The sequence below is a fragment of the Eriocheir sinensis genome, chromosome 18, assembly GCF_024679095.1.
Source record: "Eriocheir sinensis breed Jianghai 21 chromosome 18, ASM2467909v1, whole genome shotgun sequence".
Lineage (NCBI taxonomy): Eukaryota > Metazoa > Arthropoda > Malacostraca > Decapoda > Varunidae > Eriocheir > Eriocheir sinensis.
This window is the reverse complement of record NC_066526.1, coordinates 17,952,521-17,967,796: the sequence shown is the minus strand read 5'-3', so window position 1 is coordinate 17,967,796 and position 15,276 is coordinate 17,952,521. Positions and strand designations below refer to the sequence as shown.

Below are 15,276 nucleotides of genomic sequence, written 5' to 3'. Positions count from 1 at the left end.
CTCACCTGCCTGTTGGTTAGTTCCTACGCTCTACACACATTTCAGGTAACTATAATGAACGGAGTGGAAGATACAATAAACGAAGGGAAACATAACAAAATACGGATGGGGGAAAGCGATAAATAGACGAGTATAGATAAAGGAGAGTGCAAAAAAAGGAGAAAGAAGAAAGGGGAGGAAGAAGGAAGAAGGCAATTTAAAGACAAGAAACAGGAAGAGTGAAAGAGGGAAAATACAGACAGGCGGAAGAAGATAGGGTGGAAAGGAGGGAAAGCGTGATAGAAGGAAGAAAGAGGAACAGGAGGGAAGAACAAGGGAGAGGGAGTAGAGAAAGGGTTAAAAGAGAAGGGAGAGAGTGAAGGAGGAGAGCAAAAGGAAGAGAGGGAGGCAGGGAGGGTCGGAGAGACAGGAGAGATAGAGTAAACGAGAGATAACACACAAGGGTCTGGACAGGCTGGAAGGAAAGCAAGAAGGGGGAGCTAGAGAGATGAAGGAGGGAGAGAGAGGAACCGAGGGACGAAAGGAGAGAAGAGGAGAGCGGTAACATACAAAGACATCAGGAAACGTACACAGGGCTCTTTAAACGTACATGGAAGGGGCTGGAGGTGTACATGACATAGAGAAAAGACGAAACAGAAGGATGTGAAGGGAGGAAATATGGAGGAAAGACACACACGAACACCAGGAAACGTACACAAGATGAGGTGGAGGTGCACATGACATGGAGGAAAGATTAACACAACAAAGAAAACGAGAGAGAAGGAAGGAAAGAAAGGGAACATGGGGGAAAGACACACACACAAACACCAGCAACCGTACACATACAGCTCTGACAAACGTACACGAGAAGGGGCTCAGGACGCACATGATAAACAGCAACGACTCGGAGGATAAAAATGATGGGGACAACGAGGACAACTCAGAGGATCATCGCTGTATGGACGAGGGAAGTTTGACCATACAAAGGAAACAAGTAATATGGAAGAAGACAATCCCTCCGCTCTCTCCCTCTCTGTCTCTCTCTCTCTTCCTCTTTCTTCCTCTCCCTCTCCCTCCTCCGCCGCCGCCGCCTCCTGGTCTTCCCCTCTCCTGGGACGCTATCTTTCCTCCGTTATTGCTTGCCAACACGAATTATGGGGATATATTAAATGGGGAAACTTTATTATGAAATGATTTTGTTCTGCATGCTGCCGGTGCTTCCTGACAGGGCGGGCTGGCTGGCTGGCTGGGATTAGTGTTTGGAGTGGATGTTGTGTTGTGTTGTGTTGTGTTGTGTTGTTGTTGTGTTGTGTTGTCGTTGTGTTTGGTTCTCTCTTTGTGTTGTGTAGTATTTCGTTGTGTTGGGATGTTGATATGTGAGTCGAGTTTGTGTTGCGTTGGGTAGCTTTGGATTGTTTTCTCCGATGTTTTGAGTTGCTGTGATTGAGTTTGGCTGTGTTGTGTTTTGCTGATTCGTTGTGCTTTTGTATTGCGTTGTACTGCTTTTTTCCTTGTGTTGTATTTCGTTGCGTTGGGATGTTGATATGTGAGTCGAGTTTGTGTTGCGTTGGGTAGTTTTGGATTTTTTTTTTTTTAAGGTTTGAGTTGCTGTGATTGAGTTTGGCTGTGTTGTGTTTTGCTGCTTCGTTGTGTTTTTGTACTGTGTTGTGCTGCTTTTTTCCTTGTGTTACGATTACCTGCCATATTATAGTGTTGCGTGTTGTAAGTACTTGTTCATAGGCGCGGTGGCATGTGTTCTATAGTTACTGCCGTTGTTAATATCGTAATGTTTATATGTATCGCCGTTATTACTGCTTTCATCATCATTGCGGCGGCTAATGGCAACGGATCAGGGGGGGTACTGCACGCGTATGGTACGGCGGGGACTCTGCCGTGATGAGGTTTATGCGGTGTGTATAAACCAATGTGATCCGCGTGACAGGTTTTAGATTTAAGCGTGAGATACGAGCGCGGTTATGTCATTCCCCTGCGGCTGCTCAACATTCAAATGGCTGGAGCGGTATGAGCAGGCTGAGGTTAACGCTAGAGGTGAATGTAGGGAGAAAAGATTATGAAAAGTAGCGAACAGTCGGTAACACATCACGGCACCCACTATAAATATAATTCGCCTGCGCCATTAATGAGATAGGGTCGTCCAAGGCCCTTCACGAGAGCCTACTGGCGCTATACGCAGCACCAAAAAGAAAGAAAAAAAGAAAATAAAGAAAAGGAGAAAATCGGAGTGCCCCAAGTTTTCAGATTAAAAAGTTAAGTAAAGGTTTTTTTAATTTCCCCTCGGTTCTTTAACATTTAAATGGTTAATATGATAAATGAGGTATTGAGGAGAATGCCAGAGGAGAATTTATGTATGATATAAAAATCTAAACAACGGAAATTCGTATTCGTATGAGAATGACAGACTTCTCATATTGAATTGTTAGGTCAAGGTTTTGGTATTTCCCCGCCGTTGTTGAATATCTAAAAAGCTAAGGTGACGTGGGAGGTGAGGGAGAGAAAGCTTTGAGGAGAATGGCGAGAAGAAAGATAATGAAAACTAAGGAAAGTAGTTAATTATGTACATGAGATTGACACAGCCCTCCTAGAATCCCGAAAAGGTATTATCTCCCGACGCGACAAAAACAGAAAAGAAAGTAAGGAAAGGTGAGAGAGTGTGAGCCAAATGAGAACTGTGACAGGTGAGGCAAAACAAACGACGAAGAAATTTGACATTTTGAATTATTTCGAACCTCCAGCGACTCGGCGAAGATTATTGCATTATCGGCGAAAACAGGGACAGTAACTTCGATATTACCAACAAATGCTCCACAATGAATTAGCTACGAAACTATACATAATACGCAGTCCATACAAGTGTTGAAAAGTGGCAGAACAAAGAAAGTGCGAAAGAAGAAAAGAAGGAAGGAGGAGTGAGAATAAGGAAGAGAAGAATTGGGCAAGGAAGGAAGCGAAAGTGTTAGAATAGGGGAGAGAAGGACGGGGCAAGGAAGATGGGTAAGAAGAAAGGAAGGAAGGAGGAATGAGTTACAGAAAGAGAGAAAAGGACGGGGCAGGGAAAGTGTGAAAGAAGGAAGGGAGGAATGAAGGAGGGAAAAGGGAGAGTAAGGGAGGGAAAGATTGGTCAAGGAAGGTGGGAAAAAAGGAAGGAAGGAAGGAGGCTGGTGTGAGGGTAAGGAAGAGGACGAAGGAAGGAAGGAGAGGTGTGTGGGTGGAAGGAAGAAAGAAAGGAAGGGAGGACGGAAGGAAGGAGACTAGAGTGAGGGTAAGGAAGAGGACGAAGGAAGGAAGGAAGGAAGGGAGGAAAGGTGTGTGGGGAGAGGGAGAGAGGGAGGGAAGTGAAGGGGGTAGAAGAAGGAGGAGGGCGTAAGGAATGGATGGAAGCTAATGGAGAATGAGAAAGGTAATGAAAAATGTCAGTGCGAGTTTTCACTTCTTCGGCAAACTTAATTTCTCTCTCTCTCTCTCTCTCTCTCTCTCTCTCTCTCTCTCTCTCTGACAAAGACGTAAAGACTTGCGAAAAGAGGTTCAAACGAGGTATAAAACAGGAAAATCTAAAGGAAGTAAGAGGAACAAGAGAGGAGGAAGAAAAGAAAATGAAAATGAAAAAATAATAGAAATGAAATGAAAACGAAAATAATGAAAGTGAATAAACAAGATGTGACAAAAAAATAAAAGAGGAAAACTGAAAAAATGGAAAAATATGAAAAAAAATATATGTTGAAAAGGGAATGGAGAAGATATAAAAAAAATAATGATGAAAATATAAATAAAGATAATGAAAAAACACGGCAAAAGAAAGACCAAAGAAGTTCCTAGTGTTTTTTTTTTTCCCAAGTGGATAAGACAACATAAGCGGCTCAGAATAAAGAAGAGACCTCCACACACACACACACACACACACACACACACACACACACACACACACACACACACACACACACACACACACACACACACACACACACACACACACACACACACAAACACACACACACACACACACACACACACACACACACACACACACACACACACACACACACACACTCTCTCTCTCTCTCTCTCTCTCTCTCTCTCTCTCTCTCTCTCTCTCTCTCTCTCTCTCTCTCTCTCTCTCTCTCTCTCTCTCTCTCTGTATGTGCTTGTGTGTGCGTTTGCGTTTGAGTGTGCGTATGTGTGTGCGGTTGTGGGTGTGTGCCAGAGACAAGTTCCCATTTGAATAGAGATCAAATAATGACGGATGAAAGGCGAGCGAGCAAGAAAAATGACTACCAAAGGAAGGGTAAAGACGCCATGCAGGTTATCACAAAGGAAACCGAGATGAAAAGGAGGAGAAGGCGAGCAGAAAGAAGCACAAAGAAAAAAACTGATAATAAGAGGAGGGCGAATAAAGAACGCGAAACAAATGCCAAAGAGGAAAGCGAGCAGAAATATAATGATGATGTTAAAGAAGAAAGAGGAGACGAGGCTATTATGAAGTGGAGAGAAAGATCAACAACTGGAAACAAGTAAGAGAAATGTGATAAAAATAAATAAAACCTTCTTATTTGGACTTTACCTAAAACGAAAAATACAAAAAACTAAAATGAAACAAATAACAAAAAATAAGAATACTTCGAACCTCTCATCACTCATCTCTGCATTCTGCTCTTCCTCTTCCTCCTCCTCCTCCTTTTCCTCTTCTTTCTATAACGTTTCACTCATTAGGTCAGCATTCACTCTCTCTCTCTCTCTCTCTCTCTCTCTCTCTCTCTCTCTCTCTCTCTCTCTCTCGTTCTGTCAATACACAAAGGAAAAAATCGTAAACCTTGAAAAAGTAAAAGAGAAAAAAGTTCGCTGGACAAAAAACGGACACAAAGAAATGAGAAAAAGAAAAGGATGATGATTATTTCTTTCCTCTGTTCCTTGTGAGTGGGAGAAGAAGAGGAGGAGGAGGAGGAGGAGGAGGAGGAGGTGAACGAGAGAGGGAGAGAGTATTTGCAGTGTTGCCAAAACAAGCGTGATTTTTTTTTCATTCTCCACGTCTCATTTTTCACTTGGCTATACTGTTCCTTCCCTCTTCCCTTTTTTCCCTTCCCTTCTCCCTCCCTTCCCGTTTCCATCTTTCCTTCCCTCCACCCTCCCTATCACCCTTAATGCTCTCCTCCCTCCATCTCTTCCCCTCTCAAACTTCCCTGAATTTTTCTCCTTTTCATTTTTTCTTCATACCAAATAAAGAAGAGTCGATTGAGGGGGAGGAAAAAGTAGGGAGATAGGGAAGATATAGGTAAGGAGAGGTGCAAGGGGGGAGAAGGGAGAAGGAAGAGGGGAGATAAGGTAGGGTGAATCTTTATAAGGGAAAGGATAGATCAGAAGATAAGTGAAATAAAAGATGAACGAAGAGAAGAAATATGACAGAGAATAAGGAAAGAGATAGAGGAGGGGAGTGGAGATAGAAAAGACGAGGAGAAAGGAATATATAAACAGACTTGATAAGGAGGAGAGAGAAATGCTGGAGGGAGGAAAGCAAGGGAGGAGGAAGGAGAAGAGATGAATGAATGGAGTGAGTGATGTATGAAGGGAAGGAAGGAGGGAGAAAGAACGATAAGGAACCCTGAAATAAGAATGTTTCTGAGGCCAAATACGAGGAATGGATAAAGAAGGGAAGAGTAAGAGTAAGAGTTATAGGTATTAAACAAAAGCTACGATAGAGTGAAGGAAACAAAGAGGGGAAAAGAGGGAAGGGAAAGGAGGAAGGTATGCAAAAATAATAAAGATAAGGATAAAATCGTTTTAGTCCGTACAGTATCTCATAATCTACTTTTATGAAACATCAGCATCTCTCATATATCTTTTCTACAAACCTTCAACAGTCATGGAAACCCTCCTCCTCCTCCTCCTTCCTCCTAGCTCCCTCCCTCTTGACCTCTACCTCGTCGTCTTTTTCCTTTGCTATTTTATCCTCCTCCTCCTCCTCCTCACGCGTGGGTCAGTGAAATGGGTATGCCTGGGAGAGGTAAACTGAGGTAGCCTGCGTGTCACAATCGGTCCTGTGTCGCCGGCTGAGGGGGTCTGCTGTTACCTGCGCGGGGTCACGGGCCAAGGGGACGGAGGAGCCCGCCGGGGTAATGCGTAGGTTATCGTGTGACCTCTCCCCCCCCCCCTTTCACCCCTCTTCCCACCATCATCTTTGCCTTATACAGTGTTGCGTCCTGGTGTTTTTTTCTTGTGAGTGTTTGATATATTGTTTTAAATGAGGGTTTGATAGTTTTATGCGTGTGTGTGTGTGGGGGGGGGGTGTTAGTGGTTGAATGTAGGGAAGTGAGCCAGTCATGTATTGGCACAGGTATGAAGGGGCATACAGTAAGGTTAGGTTAGGAAGGTTAGGTTAGGTTAGGTGTGGGTTTTATGGTTGATGGAAGATTGTGTGCTGATAGCGGAGACAGTAACAGGAGGAGGCTGGCAGATGTAGAAGAAGTCACCCAACCAGCCAGGTATTAGTACAGGTGTGAAGGGGGTATACAGGAAGGTTAGGTTAGGTGTGGGTTTTATGGGGGAGGGAAGATTTGTGCTTATAGCGGAGAGAGTAATGGGAGGGGAGGCAGGCAGAGGTGGAAGGAGTCACCCAACCAGCCAGGTATTGCCACAGGTATGAAGGGGGTATACTGGAAGATTAGGTTAGGTTAGGTGTGGGTTTTATGGGGGAGGGAAGATTTGTGAATGGAGTTTAAGGGCCATATTCTTAAACGTAAAAGAACATAAGAACGTAAGGAGTCTGCAAGAGCCCGGTTGGTCTATACAAGGCAGCTCCTGTAAGTCTAATCCCACCTTACCTCATTATCCATGTTAGATCGTTAAGTGGTTTGTTAGTTTGTTTGTTAATGGGTAGTCAAACAGCTGTATTACCGTCAGTTAGGTAGGTTAGTTAAATAGATAGTTTGATAGTTAGTTAAGCAGTTAGAGACAGTAAGTTAATTTTACTATATTCTGTATTTATTTATTTATTTATATTATTTTGTTTATTTATTTTTATTTTATTTTGTTTTGTTTTTTTCCTTTTCTTTCTTTTCTTTTTTTCTATTTGTTTTCTTTTTCTTTTCCTTTTCTTTCTTTTTTCCTTTGTGTTTTCTTGCCGTTGGTTTTCTTTTTTGATGTTCTTTTTTGATGTTCTTTTTTCCTATCATCCTTTTGTTGATGTTCGTTGGTCTGGGTGAGCCGCTTTCCTCCCAGAAGAGACCCACCCATAATTTTGGAGATGTTGTTAGGGCCGAAAGGTGGATGATGTTTGTTTTATTTTATTTTCTTGATGTCGTGTTTTTCGTTCTTTTCATTGCTTTTGTTTTCTTTTTCGATGTTTTCCTGTTCTTTTTCTTTTTACTTCTTATTGATGCTTTTTGTTGTTATTTTTTTCCTATCATCCTTTTGTTGATGTTCCTTGGTCTGGATGAGCCGCTTTCCTCCCAGAAGAGACCCATCCATAATTTTGGTGATGTTGTTTGGGGCCGAAAGGTGGATGATGTTTCTTTGTATTTCTCTTTTCTTGATGTTGTTCATTTTTTCTGTTGCTTTTCTTTTTCGATGTTTTTTTTCTGTTCTTTTTCCATATTTTTTTTGGTGTTCTTTTCTATATCATCCCTTGTTGATGTTCTTTGGTCTGGGTGAGCCGCTTTCTCCCCAGAAGAGACCCACCCATAATTTTGGTGATGTTAGTCAGGGCCGGAAGGTGGATGATGTTTGTTATATTTTTCTTTCCTTGATGTGTTTTTCTTTATGTTTTTTTGATGTTCATTTATTCATATCATCCTTTTGTTGATGTTCTTTGGTTTGGATGAGCCGCTTTCTCCCCAGAAGAGACCCATCCATAATTTTGGTGATGTTAGGGCCTAAAGGTGGATGATCTTTTTTGTTTCTTTTCTTGATGTTTCGTTTCTGTATTTTCCATTTTTCTGGTGTTCTTTTTTATTTTCCTTTTCTTTGGTGTTCCCATCGCGTGGATTGTCTACGACAGTATAACGAGCACCACAAGCCCGGGTTTGTTTAGAGTTTGCTCTCCTAGGCAGATTGCCTACCACGGCTGACGACCTCCACCTGCCCGGGTTTATTGTTCGGAGTTTGCTCTCCTAGGCAGATTACCTACCACGGCTGACGACCTCCACCTGGCCGGGTTTGTTGCTCGGAGTTTGCTCTCCTAGGTGAATTGCCTACCACGGCTAACGAGCCTCACCTGCCCGGGTTTGTTTAGAGTTTGCTCTCCTAGGTGAACTGCCTCCCACGGCTAACGAGCTCCACCTGCCCGGGTTTATTGTTCGGAGTTTGCTCTCCTAGGTGAACTGCCTCCCACGGCTAACGAGCTCCACCTGCCCGGGTTTATTGTTCGGAGTTTGCTCTCCTAGGTGAACTGCCTATCACGGCTAACGACCTCCACCTGCCCGGGTTTGTTTAGAGTTTGCTCTCCTAGGTGAACTGCCTCCCACGGCTAACGAGCTCCACCTGCCCGGGTTTGTTTAGAGTTTGCTCTCCTAGGTGAACTGCCTACCACGGCTAACGAGCTCCACCTGCCCGGGTTTGTTTAGAGTTTGCTCTCCTAGGTGAACTGCCTCCCACGGCTAACGACCTCCACCTGCCCGGGTTTGTTTAGAGTTTGATCTCCTAGGTGAACTGCCTACCACGGCTAACGAGCTCCACCTGCCCGGGTTTATTGTTCGGAGTTTGCTCTCCTAGGTGAACTGCCTACCACGGCTAACGACCTCCACCTGCCCGGGTTTATTGTTCGGAGTTTGCTCTCCTAGGTGAACTGCCTACCACGGCTAACGAGCTCCACCTGCCCGGGTTTATTGTTCGGAGTTTGCTCTCCTAGGTGAACTGCCTACCACGGCTAACGAGCTCCACCTGCCCGGGTTTGTTTAGAGTTTGCTCTCCTAGGTGAACTGCCTACCACGGCTAACGAGCTCCACCTGCCCGGGTTTGTTTAGAGTTTGCTCTCCTAGGTGAACTGCCTACCACGGCTAACGACCTCCACCTGCCCGGGTTTGTTTAGAGTTTGCTCTCCTAGGTGAACTGCCTACCACGGCTAACGAGCTCCACCTGCCCGGGTTTGTTTAGAGTTTGCTCTCCTAGGTGAATTGCCTCCCACGGCTAACGACCACCACCTGCCCGGGTTTGTTTAGAGTTTGCTCTCCTAGGTGAACTGCCTACCACGGCTAACGAGCTCCACCTGCCCGGGTTTATTGTTCGGAGTTTGCTCTCCTAGGTGAACTGCCTACCACGGCTAACGAGCTCCACCTGCCCGGGTTTGTATAGAGTTTGCTCTCCTAGGTGAATTGCCTCCCACGGCTAACGAGCTCCACCTGCCCGGGTTTATTGTTCGGAGTTTGCTCTCCTAGGTGAACTGCCTACCACGGCTAACGACCTCCACCTGCCCGGGTTTGTTTAGAGTTTGCTCTCCTAGGTGAGTTGCCTCCCACGGCTAACGAGCCTCACCTGCCCGGGTTTGTATAGAGTTTGCTCTCCTAGGTGAATTGCCTCCCACGGCTAACGAGCCTCACCTGCCCGGGTTTGTATAGAGTTTGCTCTCCTAGGTGAATTGCCTACCACGGCTAACGAGCCTCACCTGCCCGGGTTTGTATAGAGTTTGCTCTCCTAGGTAGATTGCCTACCACGGCTAACGAGCTCCACCTGCCCGGGTTTATTGTTCGGAGTTTGCTCTCCTAGGCAGATTGCCTACCACGGCTAACGAGCTCCACCTGCCCGGGTTCGTAGCCCGAAGATCTCCGGCACCTCCGTCGGGGCCCCGAGGGACGCCGAGAAGCCCTGCCTGGAGCCCTCCTGTCCTGCTCGCCAGGGAGACCTTGGGCTCGCTGGCGCTCCACACCCCCGCCGAGGCGAGGATGCCAGAACTCGCTTCTTAAAACTACCAGACTGGATTATAAAATTAATTATAATTATTGTGAAGGCGCCGGTCACCGCGTTTATCGGTTCAGGGATGGAAGACCGACGGGCCTGGAAAACGCGCACAAGCAACCAAAGAAATCCTCGCGACGGCTCGCGACGCAGCATCCGTTTCCCTTTTCTTTCTCATTCCAATTTTTCTTTTTTATTATATTTTCCTTCTCTGATTGATTGATTGATTGATTTTACTTGGTAGGAATCTGTTCTCCAATAACATCATTCAGGTGTACATTGCACCCACACACCTGCGGAGAGAAAGCACCAGTGAGAGTGCTGACGCTCACGAGGACGGCCCGCTAGAGTTTCCTAACAATCGAATCGGGGCCCACTTCTCTTTAATCGTCTGTCTCTGTATTTTTCTCTTCTCTATTTCATTCTATTTCTCCCTTTCTTTCATCCTTGCTCTCCATCTATGAATTTATTTATTTATTTATTTCTCTCTCTCTCTCTCTCTCTCTCTCTCTCTCTCTCTCTCTCTCTCTCTCTCTCTCTCTCTCTCTCTCTCTCTCACACACACACACACACACACACACACACACACACACAGCTTTCGTAGGCGTTGTGGGTATTGCCAGGGGTAGTTTAATGACCCTGGTGGTAGTCTGACCTCCTATTTGTACTATGGACCTAAAAAAAACACTCATGAGAATCCGACTGATCTCCTTTGACCCCCGTGGAAAAAGTTGGTATGAGAGACAGAAGCGTCTGAGAATACCGGCCTAGGAGTTGTCACGTATAAGTCGAGTGTCCCCTTGTTGGGTTAAGGATATGCACTGTTAATTATTTATTCATTTATTGGCATGACAGGAGGCGGCTCAAAGACAAAACAAAACACACTCACTAAAAAAACACCAACCACTTCCCCCACAATCAGAAAACACTCACCATCATGGGTTTTTTTTCTCTCTCCCATTTATATATTTATTTTCGCATCAAAGCAGGCAAACAATAACACACAGCACACACACAAAAAACAATAACCACTTCTCCCACTATCAGAAAGCAGTCACCATAATATACTTTTTCTACTTTTTTCTCTCCCATTTATCTAATTATTTTCGCGTCACAGGAGGCAGCTCAAGAGTAACACAATAACACCCCCAAAAAAACTAAACCATTTCTCCCACAATCAGAAAGCAGCCACCATCATGTGCTTTTCTCTTTTTTTTTTCTCTCCCATTTATCTGGTTATTTTCGCATCATAGGAAGCAGCTCAAAGGTAAAACAATAACACACAAAAAAGTCTGTAAACCACTTCTCCTAACACAACCAAACGAAAAAAATAGCTACCATCAAGTGCTTTTTCTCTTTTTTTTCTTTTCTTTCATTGATTCATTGATTTTTCACATCGTAGGAGTTTCATTTGATGTTGATGAAAGTTCAGCATGCAGCTTTTTTTTATTTATATTGTCATTGTGCGGAACTTATTCTATGAGTGTGTCGGAAAAAATGACTGAACGGGTAAATGTTATGAAAGAGATGGGGAAGCAAAATGGGGTTCAATCCATATGAGAAGAAAGTTTTATCTACGAATTATTGGGTCTGGATTAAAGTCTTCCTCCACCTCTTCCGCTGCTTCCTCCTCTTCCTCCTTTTCTTCCTCCACTTACCCTCTTCTAGGTTCTATCTGTACACCTCTATATAGTTTCTCGTGGAAATACTATAAGAATACACAGTCGTTCCACGCACAGCATGATGACGTCACACTCTCATCTGACCTAAATCTAGGCTCCAGGGTTCTCATGAAAACAACAACTAAAAGTAAAGGGATGACTCATGTGTGACGAATATAATGCACACGTTTGTAAGCTCCCCAACCAAACACAAAACACGACGAAAATTCCTAGTATAGTTTTTTTTTTTTTTTCTTACAGCAGAGGAGTCAGTTCAAGGGCATAAAAAAAGGTAACAAATGTGAAAAAAACACTATACAAGGAATTTCCGTAGTGTTTTGTGTTTGGTTGGGGAGCTTACAAACGTGCTGTGTGTTTACGAAAGCGCGTCGCCTCCTCTGGCGACGGCCGCGGCGACGCTGCAGTCGCCGCAGTCGTGAAATAGCTCGCAGAGGGTTTAGGGTCGGGCAGCATAGTTAAACTACTCCAACCGAACTTTACGACTTAGTAACGGGGGGGGGCTGCGCCCCCCTCAACCCCCCCCCTTCTAACCAGGGGGGGCTATGCCCCCCCCCCTGGACCCCCCCCCCAACATGTATATGTGACTTATTTCAGCGAGGAGGTATTTCTCGCAACACGGCTGCAGCGTCGCCGCGGCCGCCGCCAGAGGAGGCGACGCGCTTTCGTAAACATTATCCCCTATTTTCAGGAGTAAAAAAAAGAGTCCTTGAATTGGATTTTCAAAGCGTTTCCATGACTGTTGAAGGTTTGTAGAAAAGATATATGAAGAGATACTGATGTTTCATAAAGTAGGTAATGAGATACTGGCACGGACCTAAAATGAATCTTAACCGAAAAAGGGAAACAAGGGAAGAAAGTAGGAAGGAAAATAAATAAAACAAAGAAATTAAACAAAAGCTACGATAGAGTGTAGGAAAGAAAGAGGAGAAAGAGGGAAGGGAAAGAAGAAAGAAGTGCAAAATAATGATAAATATATGGAAAAAAGGAATGAAAGAGAAAAGGAAAGCAAGTAAAGAAACAAGGGATGAAAGTAGGAGAAAATAAATAAAAAGAAGAGATTAAAAAAAAGCTACGATAGAGTGAAGGAAAGAAAGAGGGGAAAGAGGGAAGGGAAAGGAGGAAATGCAAGAATGAGAAATATAGGAATAAATGAAGAAAAGGTAAGAGGGAAATCATGGAAACAAATAGAGTAAAAAAAAGGAAAGGAAGAAAAGGAAGACTAGATAGAATGAACGAAACAAAGGGGGAACGTGGGAAGAGATAAATGGAAAAAAAAGTAAAAATGAAGAAAGAGGAGAAACGGGAAAAGAAACAAGGAAAGAAAGTAAGAGAAGGAAAGAAAAAAGGAAGATATACAATAATGAAAAAAATGTGGAAAGAGAAAAGAAAAAAAAACAAGCAAGGATTAAGTAAACAAAATAGGAGAGGGAAGAAAACAAAAGTAAGAAAAGCAACAATGATAAAAATAAGGAAAAAGGAAAACTGGAAAAGGAAAAGGAAAAAAGTAAGAAATGCAAGAACCATAAAAAAAGGAAAGAGGTAGAAAAGAAAAGGAGAAACAAAGAAAGTAAGTGAGGAAAAAGGGAAAGAGAGGAAAATCAAACGCCGGTGTAATTGAAAAAATAAAAACCAGAAGATAACTGACCAAAAGCCGAATTAAATAAAACGATAAAACGAAAGGCACAAATGGAAACATAAAATACATACAAGTTGAAAAATATTACCCTAAAAATATATACTACTGCACAGCAATTCCGAAAATGAAGATAAACATTTTTTAAAAGTTTTATTATTTAACACAACACAACATTTCAGAGGCCATTCTTATTCTCCCCACCCCCCTGCAACACACACACACACACACACACACACACACACACACACACACACACACACACACACACACACACAATACATTCCCCTTCCCCCCCCTATCCCATTCCAGCCCTCCTCCGCCTCCTTCCCCTTCCCTCCCCCTCCCCTCAAACTCCTTCCCCTCCCTCCCCCCTCCTCCGTTTCCCTCCCCCTCCCCTCCCAATCCCCTTCCAATCCCACCACTCTAAAGAAAGGAAAGCAAGATAGGTCGAGGATTATTTATATTTTTAGACAGAATGATGCTAAAAGTGAAAGATAGATAGATAGATACATATATAGAGATAGATAGATAGATAGAGAGAGAGAGAGAGAGAGAGAGAGAGAGAGAGAGAGAGAGAGAGAGAGAGACGGTGGTTTTAATTACAAAGCTTTGCCTCTATTGCATTGTTGGTCTCGAGGCGGCTTTGAATGTGTGTGTGTGTGTGTGTGTGTGTGTGTGTGTGTGTGTGTGTGTGTGTGTGTGTGTGTGTGTGTGTGTGTGAGTGTGTGCAACAGGCTGAGGGAGACTGAGGAAAGCTATTAAGTGATGGAGGAAGCGGCGTATTGGTGGTGGTGGTGGTGGTGGTAGTGGTTGTGGTGGTGATGGTGGCGGTGGTGATAGTAGTGATAGTGGTGGTGGTGGTGGTAGTGGTGGTGGTAGTGGTGGTGGTGGTGGTGGTGGTGGTTAGTGGTGGTGGTGATGATGGGGTGGTGATGATGGGGTGGAGATGATGGGGGTGGTGATGATGGGGTGGAAATGATGGGGGTGGTGATGATAGTGGTGGTGATGAGAGTGGTGATGATAGTGGTGGTCATGATAGTGGTGGTGATGATGATGCTGGTGATGATGCTGGTGGTGGTGATGGTGGTGATGATGGGGGTTGAGATGATAGTGGTGATGATAGTGGTAGTGATGATGGTGGTGATGGGGGTTGAGATGATGAGGGTAGTGATGATAGTGGTGATGATAGTGGTAGTGATGATGGTGATGATGGTGGTGATGGGCAGTGACCGCGTCGGATGCAGGTGATGCACTAAATTTCTTACGATATATAAACCAAAACTACAGGTGTGAACGAGACGAAGCTCCACCAAGCACAGCACAGCACATCCCACCTCAGCACCATCTCTCCCTCCAATCAGCACAGCCTACTCAGCACCGCTTCAGGTCAACAGGGTCAGCGTCTTCAGCAGGAGCAGCGGACAGAACAAAATAAGAGAAATAAATAAAACAAAAAGGTTAAACAAAAGCTAAGATTGAGTGAAGGAAAGAAAGAGGGGAAAGAGGGAAGGGAAAGGAGGAAGAAATGCAAAGAAATGATAAATATATGGAAAAGAGGAAGAAAAGAGAAAAGGAAAAGCAAGTAAAGAAACAAGGAAAGAAAGTGGGAGAAAATAAATAAAACGGAGATTAAACAACAGAACAAACCAGATTCGTCCACACTCAGCAAATAAGAAATAACAACAACTACATCAACAACAACAATAACACGAAAAACCCACATATATAATTACCAAATAGAAACATGAGACAGCAACGAAAGCAAGTATATAGGTTAAGTTACTCATTATCAACATCATCTTCATCTTCAGCCATTATATACTACATTACTGGTTAAATAAGGGCCTTTCCCAACGTCTTCCACCCCATTCCATCCTGTTCCGACACATGCTCTTCAATCTCATCCCTCCAACGTGGTCTTCAAAAATATATGACCACACAAAAAAACACCGTAGTGATTATTAACACATCGATAGAAGCATACAAATCATGAACAAAAAACAACAAATACAAGTTCACATGATACAAGGGAGAGGAAAGGAGCTTCACCCAAAGAGCCAGTAGTCAGCAACAGTAAACAGC

The 15,276-nt window shown here is 43.9% G+C and overlaps 2 long non-coding RNA genes across 63 annotated transcripts; one reads left to right on the top strand and one right to left on the bottom strand.

Moving 5' to 3' along the window:
• Positions 1-7,111: 7,111 nt before the first annotated feature.
• On the bottom strand, positions 7,112-10,355 carry LOC127000397 (uncharacterized). 50 transcript variants are annotated; one of them, XR_007754003.1, is made up of 7 exons: positions 9,652-9,781; positions 9,324-9,391; positions 9,191-9,258; positions 8,730-8,865; positions 8,402-8,531; positions 8,201-8,333; positions 7,261-8,132 (listed from the first exon to the last, which is right to left on the bottom strand). It is a non-coding gene; the product is annotated as an uncharacterized LOC127000397 (long non-coding RNA). The 50 variants fall into 50 exon arrangements; XR_007754006.1 differs by lacking the exons at positions 8,730-8,865; positions 9,191-9,258 and adding exons at positions 8,662-8,729; positions 8,931-9,060; XR_007753996.1 differs by lacking the exon at positions 9,652-9,781 and adding an exon at positions 9,522-9,607.
• On the top strand, positions 8,033-9,428 carry LOC127000399 (uncharacterized). Of its 13 annotated transcripts, none has more exons than XR_007754010.1 (5): positions 8,033-8,168; positions 8,302-8,369; positions 8,435-8,564; positions 8,834-8,963; positions 9,159-9,259. It is a non-coding gene; the product is annotated as an uncharacterized LOC127000399 (long non-coding RNA). The 13 variants fall into 13 exon arrangements; XR_007754018.1 differs by lacking the exons at positions 8,033-8,168; positions 9,159-9,259 and adding exons at positions 9,029-9,093; positions 9,292-9,428 and having other exon boundaries at positions 8,243-8,369; XR_007754016.1 differs by lacking the exon at positions 8,033-8,168 and adding an exon at positions 9,029-9,093 and having other exon boundaries at positions 8,243-8,369; positions 9,227-9,347.
• Positions 10,356-15,276: the final 4,921 nt, after the last annotated feature.